The 26,325-nt window shown below is 40.1% G+C and overlaps 2 long non-coding RNA genes across 2 annotated transcripts in view; one reads left to right on the forward strand and one right to left on the reverse strand.

Moving 5' to 3' along the window:
• The window catches only part of LOC136017677 (uncharacterized), a 256,952-nt gene that overhangs the window by 172,982 nt on the left and 57,645 nt on the right, over nt 1-26,325 (forward strand). Inside the window, exon 3 of the long non-coding RNA XR_010614038.1 lies at nt 22,197-22,256. This is a non-coding gene — a long non-coding RNA (uncharacterized LOC136017677). The remainder of the gene's footprint in view (nt 1-22,196; nt 22,257-26,325) is intronic.
• The window catches only part of LOC136017676 (uncharacterized), an 829,506-nt gene that overhangs the window by 104,559 nt on the left and 698,622 nt on the right, over nt 1-26,325 (reverse strand). The window lies entirely within an intron of this gene.

The following is a 26,325-nucleotide window of genomic DNA, read 5'->3' on the forward strand; positions in this document are numbered from 1 at the left end:
GTATTCTTGGAATGATGCAATTTTGAATGGAACATCCTTCACCTGGAGTATTTAAAACCCCTTCAGCTACAGATGCCTGTGTTTTATTTGCCAGAGTTATTTTTCTCTAGTAAAAAGAAAGTGTGAAGGTGAATTCCTGGAACCACATTGTCAAGCTTCCTACTTTTTTGCTTTCCACCACCAAGTAGCTTTTGCCTTTTTCTGTCTCCAGAGGTGGATGGGTCATGACTTCTCTGCAGTGACTTCTTTTCCGCTTTTTTATAAAAAAAAAAACACAATCCCAACCAATCAGACCCTTATTTTGTGTTATTATATCTCAGCAGATGTTTTGGGATGTTGACAATAATAGAAGAACAAAGAAAACTGAAAATATAGCAGTACTCCAAATAAATGACAAAACCCAAGAAAAACAGGTTGATGCGTACTACAATTGCTCAACACCTGCTCAGCATTGTTCAATGCTCTTTGTCCCAGGTGTCTATGAGGTTATTTCAGAAATGAGTCCCACTGTCTGACTCATTTATTTCTGAGGTACTGTCACCATAAGTATACAAAGGCTATTGCTTCTCACTTTCTGGTGATTTATTATACAGTGGAGACTCCTCAGCGTATGTCACCTCCTCCTCTGGTTCTATATCAAAATCTTTGCCCTGTGGCCAGTCCATAATGACTTCTAGAATTCATGAATGACTGGGATTTCCTATTTGAGCTTGTTGTGTAATTAGTGCGGCCCACTTAGCATTGTAGCATTCCATGTAGCACTGGATGCATGATGTGTAGAGGAGACCCTGCCTTTGAACGTCCAGCACAGCCCAGGCAACCGGGGTGCCAGGAGGAGCCATGCTTTAGTGCCAGTCACTTCTGAAGCAGCTCAAACCCCTTCATAGGCTGCCAGTATCTCTTTCTCAGTTGGGGTATAGCTGGCCTCAGATCTTTCGTACTCCCGACTCCAAAAGCTAAGGGGTCAACCTTGAGTCTCCTCTGGAGCTTTCTGCCAGAGGCTCCAGGTAGGACCACTTTCCCCAGCTGCGGTGTACAGTACATTTTTGACATCTGGTCCGGTCCGGACTGGTCCGAGGGCTAATACATGAACTATCTCGCATTTAATTTGCTCAAAGGCTTGCTGTTGCTCAGGGCCCCATTTAAAATCATTCTTCTTCCGGGTCACATGATAGAGAGGGCTTACAATTGAACTGTAATTTGGGATGTGCATTCTCCGGAACCCCACAGCACCCAAGAAAGCTTGTGTTTCTTTCTTATTAATTGGTGGAGACATTGCTGTTATCTTGTTGATCACATCTGTGGGGATCTGTCTACCTCCATTTTGCCATTTTATTCCCAAAAAACAAATCCCCTGTGCAGGTCCCTTGACTTTTCTCTGTTTTATGGCAAACTGATTGTCAGCATTATTTGGATTATTTTCCTCCCTTTCTCAAAGACTTCTTCTACTTTATCACCCCACATGATAATGTCATCAATGTATTGCAAGTGTTGTGGAGCTTGCCCGTGTTCCAGTGTAGTCTGGATTAATCCATGGCAGATGGCAAGGCTGTATTTCCACTGCTGGGGCAGTCGGTTCCAAGTGTACTGGACAGCCCTTCAAGTAAAAGCAAACTGTGGCCTGCACCCTGCTGCCAAAGAAATTTAGAAAAATACATTGGCAATATCAGTCGTGGTATACCACTTGGCTGCCTTTGACTCTAATTCATACTGAAGTTCTGGCATGTATGGGACAACAGCATTCAGCAGTGTCACGACTTCATTCAGGCCACAATAGTCTACTCTTAGTCTCCATTCTCCATGAGACTTTTTCACTGTTGTCATGATTTAAACAAAGTCACAGAGCTTGTTCACTCACTTCCCCCACCCCTTTTCTCCCTCCTTCTTTCCTCCCCCCGCTTCCCCTCCCGCCTCCCAGAGGGATGGGGAGGAGGATCGAGAGAATGTAACTCCCACGGGTTGAGATAAGAACAGCCCAGTAACTAAGGTATAGCACAAATCACTGCTGCTACCACCAATGATAATATTGATAAGAGGAAATAACAAGAGAAGAGAATACAATACCACCGCCGAATGAGTTCGACACCCCCCCCCCCCCCAAAGAGAGCCCATGCCCTTCCATCTCCGATGCTTTCCCACAATACGGCAGGACCCATCAGTAAACAAGGCATACTGTTTTTCACTTTCTGACAGTTCGTTATATGGTGGAGCCTCTTCAGCACGCATCACCTCCTCCTCTGGTGACATTCCAAAATCTTTGCCCTCTGGCCAGTCCATGATGATTTCTAGAATGCCTGGATGACTGGGATTTCCTATTCGAGTTCATTGTGTAATTAGTGCAGTCCATTTACTCCATGTAGCATCAGTTGCATGATGTGTAGAGGAGACCCTGCCTTTGAACATCCAGCCCAGTACGGGCAACCGGGGTGCCAGGAGGAGCTGTGCTTCAGTGCCAATCACTTCCGAAGCAGCTCGAACCCCTTCATAGGCTGCCAGTATCTCTTTCTCAGTTGGGGTATAGCTGGCCTCAGATCTTTCGTACTCCCGACTCCAAAAGCCAAGGGGTCGACCTCGAGTTTCCCCTGGAGTTTTCTGCCACAGGCTCCAGGTAGGATCACTTTCCCTAAATTTGTAGTTAAATTTTTCTCAAAAATTGTAGTTAAATAAATTGCTGTACGTTCAGGCAGAAATTGCCATCAGCTGTATAGAAACATAAACTGCTTATTGCTTATTTTAGTTTTTATACTGCTGAAAGCTATTGGTAATGTTACTTGTTTAACTCAGGTTATAGGAAATTTAGCTTCTGTAAGAGTTTGATCAATCAAATTCTTAGAACTGTTAGGCAGTTTCTATTCAGTATTCTCTCCTATGCCACAAATAGTTGTTGTCTTGTACAGTGTAATATAATCACAGACTGGTTAGGGTTGGAAGGGACCTTAAGATCACCTAGTTCTAACCCCCTGCCACTGGCAGGGACACCTTCCACTAGACCAGGTTGCTCCAAGACCTGTCTAACCTGGCCTTGACCGCTGGCAAGGGTGGGGCAGCCACAGTTTTCCTGGGCAACCTGTGCTAGGTTGCCTCACCACCCTCACAGGGAAGAACTTCTTCCTTATTATCTAATTTCAATCTATCCTCTTGTCCTGGGTTTACCAGGAGCCGTTTTGCTCCTTCTTAGTAACTGGTGCAAGCTCTGTGTTTTGACTTCCAGCCTGGGAAGAGAGCTGATAACACCGATTGTTTTTAATTGTTGCTAAGTAATGTTTATTCTGACCAAGGACTCTGTGAGTCTCATGCTCTGCTGGGGACGAGGGAGGCCGGGAGGAAGCAGAGACAGGACACCTGACCCAAACTAGCCAAAGAGGTATTCCATACCATAGCACGTCATGCCCGGAGGGGGAACTGGAAGTGACCCGGAAGGGGCAGGCTCTGGCTCTTCGGGGGGGGTCGAACTCATTCGGCGGTGGTATCGTATTCTCTTGTTATTTTCTCTTATCAATATTATCATTTGTGGTAGCAGCAGTGGTTTGTGTTATACCTTAGCTACTGGGCTGTTCTTATCTCAACCCGTGGGAGTTACATTCTCCTGATTTTCCTCCCCATCCCTTCGGGAGTGGGGAGGGTCGGGGGGGGGGGTGAGTGGACGACCTGTGTGGATTGGTTTAAACCACGACAAATATATACCTTGATTAGGCCTACATTAGTCTTATATATTTTTATGCCAAATTATGTTAAAATGAAAATAATGATTAATTTTGCTATAGGAAATTTCAATGGGTTATAATAATTTCAGTCTTATCTCTTTGAGCTGCATTTTTCTCAATTCCTTTGGCAGCAGAGTGCCGGCCACAGTTTGCTTTTTTTTACAAATGATAATATTGATAAGAGAAAATAACAAGAGAATACGATACCACCGCCGAACAAGTTCGACCCCCCCCGAAGAGCCAGAGCCTGCCCCTTCCGGGTCACTTCCAGTTCCCCCTCCGGGCATGACGTGCTATGGTATGGAATACCTCTTTGGCTAGTTTGGGTCAGGTGTCCTGTCTCTGCTTCCTCCCGGCCTCCCTCGTCCCCAGCAGAGCATGAGACTCACAGAGTCCTTGGCCAGAATAAACATTACTTAGCAACAATTAAAAACAATCGGTATTATCAGCTCTCTGCCCAGGCTGGAAGTCAAAACACAGAGCTTGCACCAGTTACTAAGAAGGAGCAAAACGGCTCCTGGTAAACCCAGGACACCTCTTTAAGATTTAAAGAGAGTAAAGGCATTCTACCTACCTATAACCTAAGTCCCTACCCATCTTTTCTGTTGACCCTGTTTAGGCACTGGAATCTGCTCTAAGGTCTCCCTGGAGCCTTGTCTTCTCCAGGCTCAACAAGCCCAGCTTTCTCAGCCTGTCCCCACAAGAGAGTTGCTGCAGCCCTTGAAGCATATTCATGGCCCTCATATGTAACATATGTAATGAAAGCATCAATTTAAAATCTGAATGATGGTCAGTTCCTTCGGTGTCTTTCTTCCATTATATTTACTGATTAATGCTGTTAGTATTAGGATGTCCCATTTTGTCAAAGTTGCTGAAACCACAAACTTTCCTCAAATATGTCAATAATAGAACATTTCCGACAGATTTTCTTGCATTAGGGAAAGAATGCTTTCACCTTGTCAACTAAGAAATGGTATCTAATTTAATAACAGGTACCACAACACTGTTTAGGTGGCATTACAGGGATTTGTAGCATTGAAAAGAAATGAGAATCATCTGACACTTTGCTAAGGAAAAAGCCTGTAAGAGCCAGAACCTGCTGGCATATTAGCATACAAAATATAAATGATGCTGGAGACATGAAGCTGGATTAGCAGAGTTAAGGGGATTTATAATGAAATAAAAGAGGAGAAAGCCAACACTTTAGGTGCTTTTTTTGTCTTAGAAATGAGTACAGCCAAGTTTTCTTTTTGCTGATAATACTCATTTTAACATTTCAGTGCTAAGTAAAATATTTTCAATGATATTACAAAGTAGCCTTTTTTTCAGATGTATCCAAATAAATTTAGTGACATGGTTAGAGCAATGTTTCTTTGAAATGTTAACTTGATCTATATCACAGTTTGATTTGTTAATGTTCATAGCGTCTTGGCCAAAATCCAGTCTTAGTAATTACAGTTAGTGGACCAAATTTCAGCTGGCAGTTTCCAACTGAGAGAAAAGGTTTATTTCTTTCCTGAAGCATTATCATGTCCTCTTAACAGCTGCCATGTGTAGCCCTGGAGATCTGTTCATCAGAAAAAGTGTGAGTAATATACTGAAGTGGAAAATGTAATTCTAGGATCTGAATTTTAATTTTCAGATTATTTTGTAGATTCATGTCTTTAATAGAAAAAATAGACTATTCGGTAACAACTTTTATAATAACTAATAATAAATATATATATTATATTATTAATAAATAATAGTCTGGTTTTCAGTCTCTAGAGCAAAGAATTTCTGGATTTTTTTTTTTTCCTAACATGTTCAAAACATTGGAGTTATGTTAGACACTGATTTTGCAAGCTAGTATGTGGCTGACTTCAGTGAGACCACTTCTGAACTCACATTTCTGGCCTTGTGTCTGGGTCTGTTTAGCCATATAGCCCAATGCAAATTCAGTAGCTGTATCACTAAAACAAGGGTTTCACTTCTGAGGTAAGATCTGACCTATGTTCTGTGGCACAAAGGTTTTCTTCTGTTTTCAATGTTTAGTTCATCTGATAGTAATGAAAATGTAAGACATGGGCAATTTATGCCAAGTGATTCCATACATATGATATTATAAAAGCAAATCACAGTGGAGGTATTAGAAAGCTGAGGTTATAAAGTCACAGACTGGTTTGGTCTGAAACAGACCTTAAAGCTCATCCAGTTCCAACCCCCTGCCATGGGCAGGGACACTTTCCACTAGACCAGGATGCTCCAAGCCCTGTCCAGCCTGGCCTTGAACACTGCCAGGGATGGTGTAGCCACAGCTTCTGAGGGCAGCCACAGCTTCTCTGGGCACCCTGTGCCAGGGCCCTACCACCCTCACAGGGAAGAACTGCTGCCTAAGAGGTCATTTCAGTCTTCCTTTTGTCAGGTTAAAGCCATTCCCCCTTGCCCTGTCCCTATAGCCTCTTGTAAAAGTCCCCTTCCAGATTTCTTGTAGCCCCCTTTAGGGTTGGTAGGTATTGGAAGGTGATGTAAGTCTCCCCTAAGCATTCTCCAATTACATTATTTCTTAATTTTTCTTTTAATTATAATGAACTTTGAGTATCACTGAAATTGTTAAGGGAAACTGTGTTGCAGCATCCAAGATAGTGTCAGTTTAAATTAATTTGGTAGTAAATATCCATAGCTGTGATGGAAAATATTACTTGAGAAATGCACAAGATCTCCATCAGCATCTTCGGAGGAGCAGATTGAATCCTATTCATATGTGAATGAGTTACGTGGGTGCAGGAATTGGCTCCTCTCTCCCCACTGACTATACAGTACATAGGTATTCCAGGGTGACTCCAGGGCCTTCCCAGGTGGGATGGCACAGAGTGTTCCTTTTGCACAGCTTGACTCTAGCCTATAGAGAATTTGATTCAAAACAATGCTTATTGTTCTGTTGATCATGAACAACAGGAAAATAATGTTTATGGGTTTTTTTGAGTAATTTGCTTTCCTTTTAGATCACTCCTGTATGACACTTCATCCTCCAGAACAGAACCTAGTTGCCACTAGTGGTGGAGGCAGTGCTACTAGCTCTCCAAACTTTCTTTTGTGACTCAGTATTTAGGGGTTTTCTTCAGATAACAAGTTCTAAATTTCTACAATTGCATGAGAATCACAGCTATAAGCTGAAATAAAGGCAAGGTTCAAATTCCTTTGATTGCAGACATGAGCTTGATAGCTAAAAGCAGGTAAACACAAACATTAACTATCTAAGAAAAAATCTCCTGATTAATAAAACAACCTCATAATTATTTTAGAACTTGATTGAACTCTGTTCTTCTCAAGTTGAGAGCAGAGTGAATGTGCTTTTTTTCCTGTCGTATGGGAGTGATGAATTCTGCCCGAAGCCAGTATCTGCCAATGTAGTTTCTATAAACCTTTGGACCAACCCAGCAGTTAGAAAACACATTTCCAGATTGATTTAAAGTACCTTTTTCTTTTTAATAAGAAAGCAGCCAACCCCAAGCACAATACAGTCCCTCTCTTTTGCACCTTTCCCTTCCAGCTGCATTGTGACCTTTGTAATGCTTCCCATGCAATGAGTGTACATGAGCTTATTATTTCATAACCTTCTGAGGCCTGAGTTTTGGATAGGTTTTTAATTAGTATTTTAATTGCTCATCAAAGTAATTGAAAACTGTGTTGGAAAAATAGTGCATTTGCTAACCCCTTTGGTACTAGTCAACACTGAGCTTTTCCCAAGGTCAAATGTACGCTTGTGACAGTGGTAACTTTCTTTTGCTGGTGTGATGCCAAAGATGCAGTGGGTATAGAGATGTTTTTTACCATGCTTTGCAATCTGCCTCTGCCTGTCATGAGTGAACAAAGAGGTATTATTCTGCGCATAGCTACTTATGCACAATTTGCTCTGAAATGTATTACCCAGTCATTTTATAAAGCCAGGTTTTACTTGTTTAAGCATACAAGATGAGTTTGAAGTGGTTAATACTGGTAGGGAAGCTTTAATTCATGCCAGTACTCTTGGACAGTGTGTGCACTGAGACGCTCATTCCACTGCTAACATCTGGTCACTGGAATCAAAGCTAAGGCTCAGTTCCTGGAACTGTCTAGAGAAGACATTGAAAAGGCAAGCTTTCAAGTAGGGTGGGTCATATTAATCTGGAAGCCATACTAAAAGGCTATGAAATAATTGTTTATTGTTTAAACAAGCTGTCTGAGGCCTCACTATTTTTTACATGAAACATTGTAATGACCTTACTAATCAGTTTGTCCTACTTTAACTTTGAACGTGTTTTGAAAAATCCTGCTCCTTGTCTTCTCTCTTCAAATTTTATGATTTACCTTCAATGAACTTGCCCTTCTTCAGCTATCAGCTCCCTGCAGGGAGGATTACAGCAGTTTCTCAACAGGAGGCTCGGTAAGAATATAAAAATTTTAGGTTTATCTATTTTCATGTCAAATTTATAGTTTCAAATAATTCGTGTGATGTCTTGGGTCTTATTTTCCCATCCCACTTGTGCAAAGGCAACTGGAATGACACAGATTTTTTGTTTCAGAAACAGATTGTTATTCAACTTTAGATTGTATTCTGTGTGATTGCTCTGTACTATTCTAACAGACTGTGTTCTGGTTTTACAGTATTTGTGGTTTGTTGCACAACAGAGTGCATAATAAGAAATCACCTGTTCAACAAATTCCAGGTATTGGCAAACTCAGTTTGCTGCCCTCCAATCCATCCCCTCTGAGTGAGCTGAACATAGACTATTTGTTCTTTAACGTGTAGGAGTTTTAATGTATGAAAATTGCTTAGATGAGTTATGTACCTGAAAGTATTGTCTTTTCAGTGATAATTTATTCTGATGTTCAGAGCTATTAACCAGTCCCAGTGCTTACTGAAGGTAGAGGATGTGTTTTAAACCCATATATCTCTTAAAGGCTGAGAGAGTTGGGGTTCTTCAGCCTGGAGAAGACTCTGGGGAGATCTTATTGCAGCCTTCCAGATCTTAAAAGGGGCCTATAAGAAAGATGGGAAGAGATTTTTTAGCAGGGCCTCTTGCAACAAGAGGAGGGGTGATGGTTTTAAACTAAATGAGGAGAGATTCAGGCTGGATGTGAGGAAAATATTCTTTATAATGAGGCTGGTGAAACACTGGCACAGGTTGCCCAGAGAGGTGATGGATGGACCATCCCTGGAGACATTCAAGGCCAGGCTGGATGTGGTTCTGGGCAACCTGATCTAGTTGAAGAGGTCCCTGCTCATTGCACATGGGGTTAGACTAGGTGAGCTTTGAGGTCCCTTCCAACCAGAGCTATTCTATGAGTTTAAGATTTTACATTCATTTTAAGGGATAGGCCTTAATCTTTTCAGTCAACCAGTTTCTGAAGTGGAGGTATTGCAGACTGAGCAAGAGGGAAACAAACAAAAAAAAAATCATTATACTAGCTTTGATGAACCTTCAGAGCTCTTCTGGGTATAATAATGGTCACAGAACATCTGAAGTCTTAGGGAAAGCTTGTTTTGCTTTGTGTTCATTGGTAAATTAAATTAATTGCTAGCTGAGCTTGCAGTTGGTATGTAATAGGCTTATTGTTACTGAACAGGCTTAAGAGGGGAAACTGCACTGGTTATTGCTTTGGAAGTTAAAAAAAGAAGTCTCTTCTATGTATGAAATAGAAATAAAACAGCTAGAGATTGACCCATTGAAACAATTCATACTTTTCATTGCTGCCAGGAGATCCTCAGTGAGGCAGATCAAATGCAATTATCGAGAGAACATAAAGAAAACAGCTTTGTTTGCCCTGTTGTAATGAGGACGGCTCAGCAGGATTGGACCTGAGTGTGCTGGATTCTGACTGGTGTACAGGCTTGTAAGCTGCAGTTAGTAGTGGTCTTAGGCATTTAATTACATGGAGCTATTTTTGCTTTTGCAAGCACTAGTAACTTTCTTTTAAAAAGAGGCAAGAGCTTCCACTACTTAATGCGCACTTCGTATCCTGAAGGTGCTTTACAATTATTAAACCATTAGAGTGAATGTCACTTGGGTTTAATTCTGTTCTTTCAGATGGATATTGTAGTAATGGATATTACTTTAAAAAGTTTCAAAAGTTGTCCTTTTACAGATGGAGAAACAAACCAAAATGAGTTCTTTTTGCATGACTGAAATCAGCCACAGGGAGTTTAAAGGAGTTGAAGTAATCAATGATGAATTTGGAAATGCAACTTGGTAGTAGACTCCTGATCCTTTTGGACCAGATGGGTTTTTATTAACTCCAATACTAAAGTCTGTCTCCCAGGTTGTGGCCTCCAATTCTCGTACCCATCTTTTATGAGTAGGAATTTGAACACTGTTCAAACTGGGAGAAAGGATAAGGAAAGGATATCTGCATTTCTTTTGTTTAGGTGAGAATGTTCAGTACTTAAAAGTACTTTAGTTTAGCCCCTGGGAAGTTTCCTATATCTAGAGGACAAAGATCCTTCCAGCGCCTTCCAGCAGGTGACACAACAGAAACCTGATGGAAGAGATACAAGTTGAAGATTGATCTGATCATCAGAGAATGATTTTCTCTGAAGAATTCTCTTGCTCTCTGTCACGACATAAGGAGCCAAGGGAGATGAGTCTCCTAATCTCACTATCTAATGTTAGGCAATGTTAATACACTCTCTTGTTTTCCTGAAAATGCAAGTATGAGATTCTTATAAGAAAGAGCTTCAGCAATGAGCACCTATATGCATAAGACTATGACTTCTAAATATTAAAATAGTGAGTGATATATGCCAAGAATATGTAAATAACATATGTCAAAAAGAAGCCATCTGACAGAACAGTTGATAAAATTTCTTAGGGATCACATCCCAATATTAATTTTGTTTTGATACAGACCACCACTGAAGCTGCAAAGGGTTCATTAGTAGCTATTAACAGTACTGAGACACCCATGTTTTACATTTGTATATGCTCAAGATTGTAGTTTTCTTAAATATCCCTATGTTTAATATATTTATCCGCAAACAGCCCTTTGCAGTTACAAAAAATCTGAATTATCTTTCCAGTGGTAAATCCCAACAAATTGGCATGGTTCCATTTCATTTTCAAGTTGAGATGGAAAGCTAAATTCCTTGTTTCTAAAATATTTATTTATATATATATATATATATTACCAGGTGTCCTGGGATCAGCAGTAGCAGTCATTTTTCTCCTTCTTATTAGCTGGTGCAGTGCTGTGTTTTTGACTTTCAGCCTGGAAACAACAATGATAAAGCTGATGTTTTCAGCTGTTGCTAAGTAATGCTTAAACCGACCAAGGACTTTTTGAGTCTCATGCTCTGCCAGGGAGGAGGGGAAGCTGGGAGGAAGCAGAGACAGGACACCTGACCCAAACTAGCCGAAGAGGTATTCCATACCACAGCACGTCATGCCCAGGATGTAACGGAGAGTTACCCGGAAGGTCTGGGACTGCAGGATTGGACACAGCACATCTGTGAGATTCTACTTAGCAACAACTAAAAACATTGGTGTTATCAGTGCTGTTCCCATGCTGAAAGTCAAAACCATAGCACTGCACCAGCTACTAAGAAGGAGAAAAATGACTGCTACTGCTGAACCCAGGAGACCAGGAGATGTTTCTTAGTGTATATAGTTCAAATATTTTTCTAATGTCATAGTTCAGAATGAAAGAGATACTAAGGATCAATATTTAACTCATCAAATCAGTATTTTGACATTATCAAAATAAATGAGAATGTGTAGTAATTAATCTTGATATTGCTCTGTGAAATCTTGCCTACAACAATATGTTCCTGCAAAATTCTGAGTTTTCTGATGAAAAATCTTTCTGTTAATTTTCACTAGTTCTTGTAGGAAAATGCTCTTCTCAGACACATACATAATTTGTATTAACTAACTTTTCCCTGAACGCATGGGACATTGCATATAAAAATCTGTCATCAATTGCAGTCTTGATTTTTCTCTCACTTCATAAAACTCATCTTGGATCAAATGTGGCTGAGATTAGTGAAAAGCAAACAAAAAAAAAATGTAGGGAAAATTGGATAACTTCCAATATCTGAAGCGCATCTACAGGATGCTGGAGGGGGACTCTTCATCAGGGACTCTAGTGGTAGGACAAGGAGTGATGAGTTTAAACTTAAACAGGGGAAGTTAAGTTCAGATTATATATAAGGGAGAAGTTCTTTGCTGTGAGGGTGGTGAGGCAATGGAACAGTCTGCCAAGGAAAGTGCTAAATGCTCCATCTCTGGCAGTGTTTAAGTCCAGATTGGACAGAGCCTTGGGGGACATGTTCTAGTGTAAGGAGTCCCTGCCCATTGCAGGGGTTTAGAACTGTGTGAGCTTTAAGGTCCCTTCTAACCTAAACCAGTCTGTGTTTCCCTGATTCCTCAGAATAATCCAAAATATTAAAATATGACTCCACTCATTAAGAAAACTTAGATTTCACAGTGATAAATTGCAAGTGGGTCACTCACTGAACTGCAACATGCTTCTGAAAGTGTTGGCCTGTGTCTTAACCTAGCTCACGTGTATGTGTGTGTGCTTGGTGTGCTCTTCCCCATCCTTTCAGCCTCCCCCAAAGACACCATCAGATGCCCTAGTCCTTGTGTCCTAGATGGTCACTACTAGCTTATGAGTCTCTACTATTTGATCTTCCTAATTTATTCTTCCACTTCCAGTTCTTGTGTCTACAAGTATGAGTCAGAATCCTTCATCCCTGCAGAATGGTTGTGTGCTCTGCATTTTCATTTTAACTAAGCATGCGATCAAGTCCTTGTGGAATAAAAGCTGTCAGCTCTCTTTCTGCATGAAAGTCATGCTGTTTCTTCATTTGTTTTGCATTCTGCTGAGATGTAGTTTTCTCACCTGATTAATGCTGTGTGTGGGTATAAAAAAAATAATATACCGCAATCTGTTTTCTTTCCAGTTGTGCTGCTGTCTTCCTCTCATCCACTCACTTTGAATAGGAAGAAGAATAAGAGCTTAGCAATAACAAACCTTGCATCTAGGAAATAAAAAATCTTTCATACATATTCCATTTAAGTATGGGAGGGATAAGGAAGGGCTGGGTGCAGACACCCACCTGACAAGTAGCAGAAATTACCATTTGACTGTTTGAGTTAAGGTTGTTTAATGCATTGGAACAAAGTGAGGCCTTGGCATAGGTTGCCCAGAGAAGCTGTGGCTGCCCCATCCCTGACAGTGTTCAAGACCAGGTTGGAGAAACCTGGTCTAGTCGAGGGTGTCCCTGCCCGTGATAGTGGGTAAGAACTGGATGAGCTTTAAGGTCCTTTCCAACCCAAACCAGTCTGGGATTCTACTATTTTGTCACCTGATGGCTGCAGAACATGTTTTCAGCAATGGCATGATAGCTGAATTTGTGTCCATCCTGGCCACATCTGAATTACAAAAGGAGAATAGTGTGCTGCTCATTTTCCATCAGGAGTTAGGGGGTAGCAAGATACTTCATTGGCATTCAAACCTTAACAGGTAGGCAAGCAGAATTTCAGGGTATTATTTAATAGGCTGTATAGACACAACCTTTATGTGCCTCAACCTCAAGACACAATAAAAGACGACCTGCACTAAAAACAGTAAATATATTAAACAGTATTAAGGCTGGATTTGTTAATCTAACTCATTCTCAATGTCTTCAGTAGAAGTAAACCATCATAATCATCGTGATCCAAGAGAAAATGAAAGTGTGGAAGCAAAGAAAGGGCAGATATATTCTAGAACATAGCCAGTTTGACTGTATATCTGTCATTCCCCTGGATAGCTAATAGGGAGGGATTTTACTTTTCAGCAATAATCAGGAAATAAGTAATTTTATATTGTTCTTTTTGTTTACTCGGTTTTCTGCAAAATGAGGCATTTTTGCCTTTTCCAGAGACTGAGAGAAACAAACCCTTTAACAGTTTTTCATGATTTTGCATTTCCTTCTGGCTGATCTTTTATGGTTTTTCTTCTCTGACTTATGCAAGAGCTATTTCAGCTTGACATGTTGTAAATGCAGTTTCTACCTATAATGAAATGGGGAAACGTGAACGATGGGTGTGTAGTAGGCTTGCTCACTCCTCTATGCCTTGCTATTGATAAGTAAGCTTAGGTAGACAGAAAGAACTTGTGCTTACTTCAAAGCCATCTGGGCTCCCTTCATTCATGTTATCTGCAGTTGCAAAATGTTTGTGGTATTCATCCTTTGCTGTCTGGTTCATTGAAAAATCATGATGTTTCTGCTGTTGTAAAGAGAGTTTCTCCAGGGGTTAGGATGCTGGACAAGGTATTACTGATACCCAAGAAAATTTTCTGCTTTGTCTCAGGTAGATAACAGCCTATCTGTCTGAAATCCACAGACCTTTTGACAGCAGCTCTGTGGGCCTGAAGAGTTCACTTCTACATGATTACTCTGGAAGAGATTTGGAAGGACCAAGAATGGTAAATCACTGATAGCAGGATTGCTTCATGACGTTTACATGGTAACAACACTGAAGTCATTACCTTTACTGCCTCCCCTGCCAGATGAATTTGGGCTGTTCAGCCTGGAGAAGAAAAGCTGCATGGAGACCTCGTAGCAGCCTTCCAGTATCTGAAGGGGGCCTGCAAAGATGCTGGAGATGGACTCTTCAGGGAATGCAGTGATAGGACAAGGGGTGATGGGTTTAAACTTAAACAGGGGAAGTTCAGGAGAGATATAAGGAAAACGTTCTCTACTGTGAGGGTGGTGAGGTGCTGGCACAGGCTGCCCAGAGAAGCTGTGGCTGCCCCATCCCTGGCAGTGTTCAAGGCCAGGTTGTACAGGGCTTGGAGCAAACTGGTCTAGTGGAAGGTGCCCTTCCCTACGGCAGGGGATTGGAACTGGATGAGCTTTAACATCCCTTCCAACCCAAACCAGTCTGTGACTATGTCCTGGGTTCACCGGTAGCTGTTTTTCTCCTTAGTAGCTGGTGCAAGCTCTGTGTTTTGACTTCCAGCCTGGGAACAGAGCTGATAACACCGATTGTTTTTAATTGTTGCTAAGTGATGTTTATTCTGGCTAAGGACTTTGTGAGTCTCATGCTCTGCTGGGGATGAGGGGAGGCTGGGAGGAAGCAGAGACAACACCTGACCCAAGCTAGCCAAAGAGGTATTCCCATACCACAGCGTGTCATGCCCAGGAAGGTAACTGGGAGTTACCGGGAAGGGCACGGTCTCTCTTCGGGGGAGTTGAACTCGTTCGGCGGTGGTATTGTATTCTCTTGTTATTTCCTCTTACAAATATTGTTATTTTTATTGTTATTTCCTATTTACAAATAAAATAAAATTTAGATCATTACTCTGCTGCTGCTTAGGAAAAAAAAAAAATGCTCTCCAGGTGATTCTAAGCAAATATGTTTAAACACTGTTGTGTGGGACTTAGATTATGCATTAATGCATTAGTGTCTTGCAGATCAAAATTGTTGGAGTAATTTATTTAATCATAGAATCACAGACTGGTTTTGTTGGAAAGGACCTTAAGATCATCCAGTTCCAACCCAGTGCCATGGGCAGGGACATTTCAGACTAGACCATGTCACCTAAAGCTCTGCCCAACCTGGCTTTGAACACTGGCAGGGAGAGAGAACTTACCACTTCTTTGGGCAAGCTGTCAGTGCCTCACCACTCTCATGGTATTTAATAAAATCATAGAATGGTTATGCTTGTTTTCCAAAACCTTATGTTTCAGCACTGCTTATAATTAATTAAAAAATACCACACTCGGTTGAAACCACCAATTTTGGGGTGCCCATTTGGGTTTTGATTACAGTAGAGATACCTGGGGTAGATCTGACTGTAGAAGTTGTGCATCTGGGAACAAGGGAAGTGAATTCCAGCTCCATGCCATATTCTTTGGCTAGATTGTTTTCATGTCCTAGACAGTGTCTTTCAAAATGAGCATATTTGTTCTACTTTAGTGCAGACTTTACTATGATTGCATATTAATAGATGTAGCTTAGATAAAGTGCATGCATTAGAATGACAAGATAAATCACCTTTAAGTTTATGAGGGCATGTAGTCAGGGTCTGACTGGAGAAAAACCCCAGTGCCAGGCCCTATTTCAGTTTGTGATCCCAAGAGTGAAATTTAGACACAAACAAGGTCGCACCAGCTGCTAAGAGGGAGAAGTACTGACTGCTACTGCTAAACCCAGGACAGACAGTTATTGTGAAAAAGGGAAATTATTGTAATAAAGGGGATAGCAATAGGAAAGACTGGAAAAAAAAAGGTAGAAAATGAAGCAAGAATTCAGGGTGCAGAGAGAGAGATAGTCACCACCGTGGATCCAGCGGTGTCCCAAGGATCCGTTGTTGTCATCATTCGTGGCGGGCTTTCTTCAGGGTTCATAGTCTCGTAGTATCGGAACAGAGTGTCCCCCAACAGTCCATCAGCAGTGGGTGTCATGGAGGTGGCCTTTTGGAGTCCCCTTGAAGGCAGCCCGTGGAGTGTGTCTCGTAGAGTTGCCCTCATGGCCATGTCTCATGGAGGGTGTCCCTCAGGGTCCATAGTAGTCATCGGTGGAGAGTGCCCTCACATAGGTGTCCTGGAGTCATCCTCATGGCAATGGCCTCCCTGGCAATGTGCTTCTTGGTGGTGTCCTTTTCACCTTTTGTAAAGAGTTGGGGGAATACCTCTACTCTTCATGTCATATATTACACATTCCTGGTGGACCAGCTTACCTGGTCTTGCAGCCAGCTCTTCAACTGCACATGTCTGCACACACACAAGTGTCTGCAGCAGTTCTTGGCATAATGGACAGCAGTTCCTCACACCAGTCCTCGAGGTAATGGACAGAAGAGTCTTATCTCAGCTTCTACCAATCTTTGAGCCAATGGACAATGGAGTCTGATTTCAGATCAGTCTCTCACACGTGTAAGTGCCGTCTAGATTTTTCAGTGAAGTCCTAATTTTGAGCTACCTCTTGCAGTGTGTATTTTGTGTGCGAGTAATTGCTCTGGGAGAGCTAGGAAAGGGAAGAACAGGCAGTTTGCTCCAGCGTTGCTTTCTTGGATTTATGAATGGGTTGGTATTTCATCTGGCAGGATATCTCCAGGTTGATTTTTTGGTTTATTGCTTTACCATTTACAGTGTGCTTATAAAGCAAACCCAGAAAAGGTGGTTCTTGATGCCCGAATGTGATAACATACTTTTTATATAAAAAAAAAAAGAAGCAGTTCATTTTGCTGATTGATTAAATACTTCCTACTAAATGTCTCTTAAGCTAAAATTTTCTGAACAACTATTAAATGATGAAGCTGAATGCCAGATTTTGAAAGCACAAGCCACTCTTCTGTTTAATCACAGGATCTCTGATCTTTTCATTATGTTTTAAGGCCTCTTGAAGTGACAAGGTTAATCTGAAAAAAAGAATATGCAATCACAAAATAACTGCATGTTGTGCTTTCCAAAACACCGAGGTAGCTACTTAAGAATTACTTCTTTTGGAGCTATTAAATGAAAATGCACAGCAGTATTCAGGCATATGTGATTACTCATAGGATTTCTTTATTAAATCTCTATGTTGAATTAAACAACAGGTACACCCCTCCCTCTCTCCCTTTATGCAACGCCTCATGCTTGATGATACTAAAGTCTTTTCCAAATCTGGTTAAATTAATCCCTAAGGCAAATCTGCTCAAAGCACAGGCATGGTATTAGTGACTAAGCATGGACATTAGTTAAGCCTGAGTTATACTATACAATAAGAGCATAGAAAAAAGAAGGTATTTCACTCCTTGTTCTGCACTTCAACAGTGCCACTGTCAGATTTGACCCACAGATTTGAAGCTCGTGGTCTAAACATTAAGCAAACTCTTTTTCTCTATTTTGTAAATAGCGAGTAATTTTGATAGATTATTAATGCATTAAAAAAAATCATCTACAGTGTTTTCCTGAACAGTTTATAAGAACAGGCATTGAACAGTTTAATATTTCATTCCGATTTATAATCCTAATTATTTTTAAAAGTTTCTGATTTTTCTTTTTGTAGCACACCAGTTGACGAAGAGTTAATAGTGCATACTCCTTTTCTCTTTCCCTCCCCACCAAGAGTAATCTGAACTCAAAGTAGGACATTTCCTTGCTGAAGGACAAATACATCTGTAGAAATTTCAGATGCCAAACAGCATGTCAGCAAGACAGATATCTGTTTCCAGACAGGGTCAACATCTGTGTAGTGATGATCTATAATAAAGCCTATAGCAAAGCAAGGAAGAGAGAGGTTTGCATCTAAAACCTTAGCTTCAACATCAACACTTCCTCGTCTTTGTTATAATTCTTATTATTATTGTTATTATTATTTAATTATGTCTTCTAGCATTAGTTTTAGGAAACAATTGAGTCACCTGTGGGAACTGCAAGGACAAGAAAGGACTGGATGCATCTGGATGTGCATAATAATATGTAGTGGAGAGATGGAGTGCTTGCAAAATTGGCACAGAAAGGTAAAACAATTGTGCTTTACATGTGGTATAAGAGTGAGTCAGAACAGATGATTAATAATGCATATTATCAGAAACAGAAAGAGGAAAACTCAAAGCACAGATAAAGAAGCTTTTCAGAAGGCAAACTGAAGTGACCTGAGTGGTTGGGGTTACTGAGAGTACACCTAGAGTGCTTCAAGCATAGAAAGGGACCTGAATCAGTGTACCAGGCATGCCAGGTAAGAGCTGACAGCAAACATGACACAGGCTTCCACTTGCTCTGTGTGATGTCTTGGGCACTGCAAATTATTCCAGCAAGGATAGCTATATGGTCATGCTCAGTATTGAAAGGAATGCACTGAAACCTGTTTGTATAAGAATCATTTCAGCATGGAGCTCCGAGAATTCTTTCTGTGACTGAATTGCCCATTGTCACCAAATCTTCTGGGTATAGAGGTCCCAGTTTTTGAATAGTGTATATAGGAAAATTATGGGATTTGAAATTAAGAGCTTGATTGCCTGTCTTCACCCAAAGTACAGAATAAGTTATTTACCTTGAGAAAAATAAAGAGACAAAGAATGTTTAAGGAACCAGATATTGTGCACGTCATTGCTAACACAGAAAATATAATGCATTACCATAGTGGTTAACAGTCTCAAAGTGAATGGTAGTTAAAAATGTTTCTTGAACTACAGGTTTTGTTCTAGATGGCAGAGTTAGCAGGAAGATTGATTACTTTTGACAGCAGCCAAATTTTTGGCCATTTTTGAAGGAAGCACAGATGTGTTTCCATTCTTATATATTACCAGGAATATTGAGAAGGTTTTTACTATTCTCTAAGCCTGAGAAACAAGACAAGACAGTGGATACATGGTTTCCCAAACACAACGGTAAGTCATAGGGCAAGTTTCTAAGGTCTATGTGTTTGCTATGAACATTAGAAGCTTCATCCTGGCTTCAGAAAAAATACTCTGATTAATAATTGTCTATAAAAAATGAAAAAAAAAAGAATTACAAGGAAAAGAATTAATCCTTTTCTATCAGTTCTTTTAAATCTCTGTGCTAGTAAGTGAAAGTAAACAGGACGGGAGACATATGTTGCATTATAGGTTTTTTTTCGGCTTGAAATAATTTCTTCTCCACACTTTCCTTGGGTTAGAATGATATAAAAGATCCTCCCTGCCTCTCCCATATTCTTCTTGTACATTGTTATTTACCAAAAAGCACTACTGTGCTGGTGTCCAATACACAGATAAATGCAGTCACTGCCTGTGTCTGTTAGGTCAACAGAATTCCTGCAAGGTTTCCTTTCTATTTTCTGACATATGGAATGATAGCTTGTGGTCTTTATATTTAGATTCAGAAAAAAGCTCAATCTCTAATAAATTATGTGTTAATGGAATTGAAAGCTTGAGAATTTTGTTGTTTTTTTGTTTTGTTTTGTTTCTTTGTTTTTTTTTGTTTTCTTTTATTTTGCCCTCACACTCAATGATCTTTTTGTTTTCTTCCTTTTTCTATTTGGTGGTTTCATCACTGACAAAGGATGCAGCATCTCTCTAAGATATTTCTAAGAACATTTAGTTCTCCATTCATTGGCATAGAAAAGAAGTAACAATGAGACCATCCTCACTGGAGATACAATGACCTTTTTCACAAGATTTTTTTAGAGCCATATGTGATTTTTCATCATATTGTTTTTGTTGTTCTGCACTATGACAAGTTGGTGCTTTGTGGCAGCAGCAGTGGACTAAAACATCCGTAAAACTGAGTGGCCTTGGCTGATTTGATGGTATAATTAGTCTAATGAAATAGAGGTGTGTAACAGAGTATGTAATTGTTCATTCTAGATTCAATCACAATAATAATATCACATTTCTGGCTCTTAAAAATGCTCCTTAATGACTAAGACCTCCATTGCTACGTTTTATTTTGCATACACAATAAAAAAGGTGAATAAGACAGCAGCAGCTTTGCCCTTAACACACATAGATGCTAGTCTCATCGCTTACTATGATGCGAGGGGGTTTGTAAGTGCAAACAGCATGGAGGTGGTGGAGCTGTTACTGTGTGTGAAAATGTCTGATAACTTCCTAGAATTACAGTCCTGTCTTTATGAGACTGGCTTCCCTTGAGGTTTTCTCTAATTTTAACAGGAGCTGCCCAGTTAAGACTGACAAAATTTAGCCAGAGATACAAAAGCAAGATTGATAATGTGTAATCAGAGAATAACACTCAGGGAGAACCTGTGGTGTCTTCATGCCGGCATAATGACCTTGTGTTTATTAAAATAAATACCTCCAAGCATGACAGTGCCAAGGAGTTCAATAATAGAAATATTTTCCTGTCTTCCTGCTGCTGAATGCACAGGGTCTGAAGGTGCCATCTCTCATGGAAAGCAGTCTGAGTATTCATAATAGTTAAGGTCAATTTATTTGTTCATGCAGAGTACCTGGAAAAGGGTGGTGCAAGCCAAAAGTCGGATGACTTTTCCAGCTGTGCTGAGAAAACATAGCAAATTTGCTGCACTATTATTGTGAGTGGTGATGGAAAAAACAAGAAAATAAAAATGAGGCAAGGCAGTTGCAAGCATTTTCCTGGTTTATAGGTTCATGTTGCAGTGACACTTTTATATGGTGTCTTCATATTCCTGTGGATTTAGTAGGAATATATACTGTGCAAACTTGACTCGCCATGTGAGACTTCAACCTGCAAAAGGGGAAGCTAAACTTGTTACCTCAAATCCTGTGCTCATTTCTGGGTCCCTCTCTGTAACAGAGACATTGAGGTGCTGGAGCAGGTCCAGAGAAGGGCAACATAGCTGGTAGAGGGCCCGGAACACAAGTATGATGAGGAATGCCTGAGGGAACAGGGGGGGTTTAGTCTGGAGAAGAAAAGGCTCAAGGAGGACCTTACTGCTCTCCACAACTACCTGAAAGGAGGCTGGAGCCAGGAGGTGGTTGGTCTCTTTTCCCAAGGAACAAGTGATAGGACAAGAGGAAACAACCTTAAGCTGTGCCAGGGGAGGTTTAGACTGGAAAATAGAAACAATTCCTTCATCAGAGGGTGTTCAGGCATTGGAAAATGCTGCCCAGGGCAGTGGTGGAGTCATTGTCCATGGAAGTGTTCACAAACTGTGTAGATGAGGCCCTTACTGCCATGGTTTAGTGGTGGGCTTGGCAGTCCTGGGGTAATGGTTGGACTTGATGATCTTAAAGGTCTTTTCCAACCTGGTTGAGTCTATGAGTCTATGATTCTATGATATTGTTTCTATCCTTTGGAATATTCCAGATACTAAGGACCAGATGCACATGGTCTTGAGTAAGTTGGTCTAATTGACCTTTTTTGAAGGTCTGGTGCTCTCTCTATTCTTGACAGCTTCCCGTTAGACAGTTCTGGTCTGAGTATGAGCTTTGTCTTCTGAAGACTGAACAACCCTAGTTTTCAGCCTCTCCTTATACATCATGTGCCCCTTTCTCTAAATCATAATAGACTTACTTGAGTACATCAGCATCTGTCTCATACTCTGTGCCTTATAAAAAAAGTACACATAGACTTCTACTTCATCCCAGTGGCAGGGCTTCGCATTTGCCCTTGTCAGACTTCATTAAGTGTCTGTCAGTCCACATCTGTAGAATGAAGGGACTAATTGTGGGGGATAGGTGTGTCACAGATTATATTTTTATTATATTTTACTGTGCTGTTTTCCACATGGTTAGATTTTCTTTTTCCTTAGGACTGACTTGGTTCTTTCGTTTGATGCAGTTTAAATCTGTTACTGTTAGTCAGATCCTTGGGAGAAATGGTCTAGTGTGAGGTGTCCCTGCCCATGGCAGGGGGTTGGAAGTAGAAGATCTTAAGGTCCTTTCCAACCCAAACCATTCTATGATTCTATGTAATCCCTAGGCATGGAAAATCAATTCATACTACTGCCTTTGCAGCAGCTGTTAAGGTACGCAGAAACTTATCATAAAATTTTCTCACTCTTTCCTGATTTTCTCTCCTCCTTCCTTTTTCACAAGTCATATTATCTTTGTAATTTTTCTTGTTTCCTCCAGACGATCCACAACTGAGCCTCATCTTTATTGAAATGCCTGAAATTTGACACAATATTCTGTGTGAGTATTTATTATTTATAAATATTCTTGATAAATACATACAGGATAGTTTCTTACCTTTTATGAACTGTGTATTAGCAGATACATCCCATTTACAGCAGCATAAAATGATGTTTAGACCCTAAGCCATAAAAACCTCCAAATCCTTTTCTGTGAAACTACTTTTGCACGCTGTATTTGTGTAATAGGTTACTGATCCCAGATTCAGAATATTGTCCATGTTTAAAGGTAATTTAGTTTGGTTCAGTTTGGTTTTTCAAAGCATAGCTTCACCTTGTCAAGATAACTTTCATTTCTAGGCATGTCCTTCCAGCTGGCTGTCACGTTTTATCTGCCAGCATCCTTGTCACTAATGAAAACACTGACTAGGACTGAATCAATAGGGAACTTCAGTAGCTGTATTGTTTCCTTTTGATGAAGCGATATTGATAATAATTTTCTGAGAATTGTTCTCTAAGCAGCTTTGCCTCTGTGCTAATCTATTTCCATCAAGACTGTGTTTCTTCCTCTGTTCATGAGTGTATCAGATGAGACTGTCAAAAGCCTTAACTCCATAAAACCTTTTCTCTTGTAATGGAATTAAATCATTAGCTTTTGCTTATTTAATTGCTTTAATTTTTTTTTTTTTTTTTTTTTTTAGTATTTTCTTGAGACCTTAAGTTCAGTTCAAAATCTGAAACTTCTCAGCTTTCTTTTGTTCCCAGGTGTGGAAACTGTGTTTGCCTTCCTTTGCTTCCACCTCTGTGCTATGTCGAAATATTGTCATAAAATAAGATGTGAAGCACAGAGAATTATCCTATGACAGTGTATATGCTGTTGAACAGTCTGTTTTGCATGGCATTGCTTCCCTATAGCCAGGTATTTAATAAACTTTCCTAATTATCACCAGGCCCACTTTCTGTTCACCTGATTTGGTTTGTAATCTCTACAAGGCACCTAGATCTTACCAGAGATCTGAACACCTTTATGATACTTGGGTTAGTATGCAGTAAGCTTAGGTGCTTGTCATGCAGAGTTATTATCCTTCCTTTGTTCCTTGCTGTGAATATTCAACTTCTTCCTAAATGTTTAGGGTTAGCCGAACCCATTCTGGACCTTCCTCTTCACAAACATACATTATCTTCAGGATATGCCTGTTTTCACCTAACCCCTATACCTTTTTCTGAAAGGACTGAAACTCCAAAAGCTGATTGTGTCATCCCTGTGTCACAGCAGTAATGGTGTACTGGTGCTTTATAGGCATTCTTTATTCTTCTTAAAGAAGTCCCTGGCAATATCAAGTATCTACATGATGGTTTTTTTTTTTTATATTCACCAGAAGGATTCAGTAGCTTTAAGTGAAATGCTCAAATACAGGCTTCTAATGGACAGAATATGTTCCAGATCTTTGGGTGGGTTGTATCAAGAATGTTTGAAAATAGAGCTTTAAGAGTTGAAGTAGCCTAATTTCAAAAGAACTGGAAAACAAATTTCCATCTGATTGTTTTTTCACCCCAGATTTCTATATGTCTCCTTACTGACTATGGATACCTGCCAAGCTAACATTTGGTTAGGTCATCTCATCAATAAACAGTGTCCTTCCAGGAAACCACTTTAATTCAGTTAATGTGGCAAATCAGGTTAGGTCAGAATTAAAATTCAGGAGATACTTGTATTGCAGGGAATTTTGTTAATTATATAGAGCTTTACATAAGGGACCCCATCAGAGAAAGGCTTCAAAGGGGGAAACAAAAGTGTCCAGCTGTAATCAAGCCATCAACAGGCATTCTGTGAAGGTAGAGGTAAGTAACAGGTCATATGCCTGATATTCCATATAAAGTTTAAGAAAATGTTTGGTGGGAAGTCATGAGGGAGAAGCGTTCTAGGGAATGGTATTCATTGGAACTTCAGTAAGTGGAATATAAATTCCAAATAGCAAAAGTAATTAAAGAAAAGCAACACTTCTACCTTCAAACATATAGGGTTGAGATAAAACCTAGGTATGATTCCATGAAGTAATTGCTAAGGAAAAACTAGAATTAAATACAAGACACTTAACAGCAGTGTTTGAGAAACTCTCTCTGCATTTCTTCCACTCCTCACATTTAATATATGAAAAGCAGACATGCAACAGCCCTGTGCTTGTTCACAAATATATTTTAATAGCAAATATCTGACTTGAAATTTTAGTCTCTCAAATTTAAAGAGAAATTAATAGAGAAGAAAATAATGTACATTATGTACTTTTGTTGACTGATAGTGTAGGTAGAATTAGATGATACTTGGTAGAGAGAATCACAAACTCTTGAAAGAGTGAATGCTCAAGTGAGTATTGTGTGTTCCAGTGTTATGTGAAGAAGGAAATATAAAACATTTTGCTGTCTAAATTCTTGATTTTTGCAAGGTATTTTGCTTCATGTTTTTCCTTACGTGATCTTGTGCTGTTTTTTCATGGGCTTTTTATTCTGCTGGACATGGCTTCTATCCCCAAAATACTGTTGGGTTAGAAGGCACATATCGGGTAAGATCCTGAAGGTGATACTACTTTTCTGTACACAACCTGTGTACAAGTGTAATTGTTATATGTGTTAATGTCCAGATTAAGTATACTTTTAGGAGAATATAAAATACTTTGAGATTAATTCAGAGAAAAGTTTCAAGAACAGGACAAGAGGTAATGGTTTAAAACTGATACAGGGGAGATTTAAATTGGATATAAGGCAGAAATTCTTCACTACAAGTGTGGTGAGGCACTGGAACAGGTTGACTGAGGGATTTGTGAATGCTCCATCTTTAGCAGTGTTCAAGGCCAGATTGAACAGGGCTTGGAGCAACCTGGTGTAGTGGAAGGTGTTTCTGTCTGTAGAACAAGACAAGGGGTAATGATTTAAAACTGATAGAGGGGAGGTTTACACTGGATATAAGGAAGAGATTCTTCAAGTGTGGTGAGGCACTGAAACAGGTTGCCTAAAGGAGTTGTGAATGCTTCGTCTTTAGCAGTGTTCAAGATCATGTTGCACAGGGCTTGGAGCAACCTGGTCTAGTGGAAGGTGACCCTGCCCGTGGTAGAGGATTGGAACTAGATGAGCGTGAAGGTCCTTTCCAACCCAAACCAGTCTGTGATTCTGTGATTCTATGGTTCTGTAACAATGTGTAATCAGGGAACCATTTCCAGTGAAAGACTTCAGAAATTCAGTCTGCTGAATTTATCAAAGTGATAATTAAGAGGTCATCTCATGATGATTTTCAAGCATACTCATAAGGAAGAGATTGCCCAGTTGTTTAGCAAAAAACTGCAAACATGGCCTTACAATTCAAATATGAAATGAATCAAAGTTTGCATGGGTGAGAGTAAGACCCCTGATTCCAGTCTCCCAGTTACAGTAATTAATGTATTTTGGGGATATCAGTAACCTAACTGAGTGAGAACTGTCTCTGATCCTTTCCAGAGCCTGATATGTTAGCGTTGCTGTTTCCATACATCTTCAGCTGAAGAAGCAACATTTTGAAATATAGAGCATTTAATTGGGAGCAGATGTTTTCTAAAATTAAGTGGGAGTGGTTGGTAATACTGTGGGATTTGTAGCCCATAACAACAGGCAGGTGCTCAGACAGGTTTACTGATGTGTTATAATGATGTGAAGTAGATAAACCTCAGTGGGAGAGCACAGACCTGCTTCCTCTGTTTACTGTAATGCAGCCTCCAAAGGAAAATACAACATTTCTGAATTTAGGTGGATTATTGACACAGTTGCTACCTGAATGAGATCTGAATTGCAGCCACGAAAACTGGTCTGTTTTGTCAGATTTTGAAACTCCAGTCACCTTTAACAAATAAAACATAAACTTACATAAGGAGACGCTGGCAAAATCTTACTGCACTGTTCAACCATTACTGCTGTGAGGAGATGAAAAAGCCAATATCCAGGGAGGTGTTTGGTTTGCCTTGATCACACTTGGAAGCATGGCACATATAGCTACTACAAGGCATGATTGTGTCATATTTTGTGAATCCTACATGGTAGAGGTAAAAATAGTTTGTCATCATGACATGTTGACCCTAGCAATAACAAAGCTGTCATCCAGGGTG

This window comes from Lathamus discolor, chromosome 6, assembly GCF_037157495.1.
Source record: "Lathamus discolor isolate bLatDis1 chromosome 6, bLatDis1.hap1, whole genome shotgun sequence".
In the NCBI taxonomy this organism is placed as follows: Eukaryota; Metazoa; Chordata; class Aves; order Psittaciformes; family Psittacidae; genus Lathamus; species Lathamus discolor.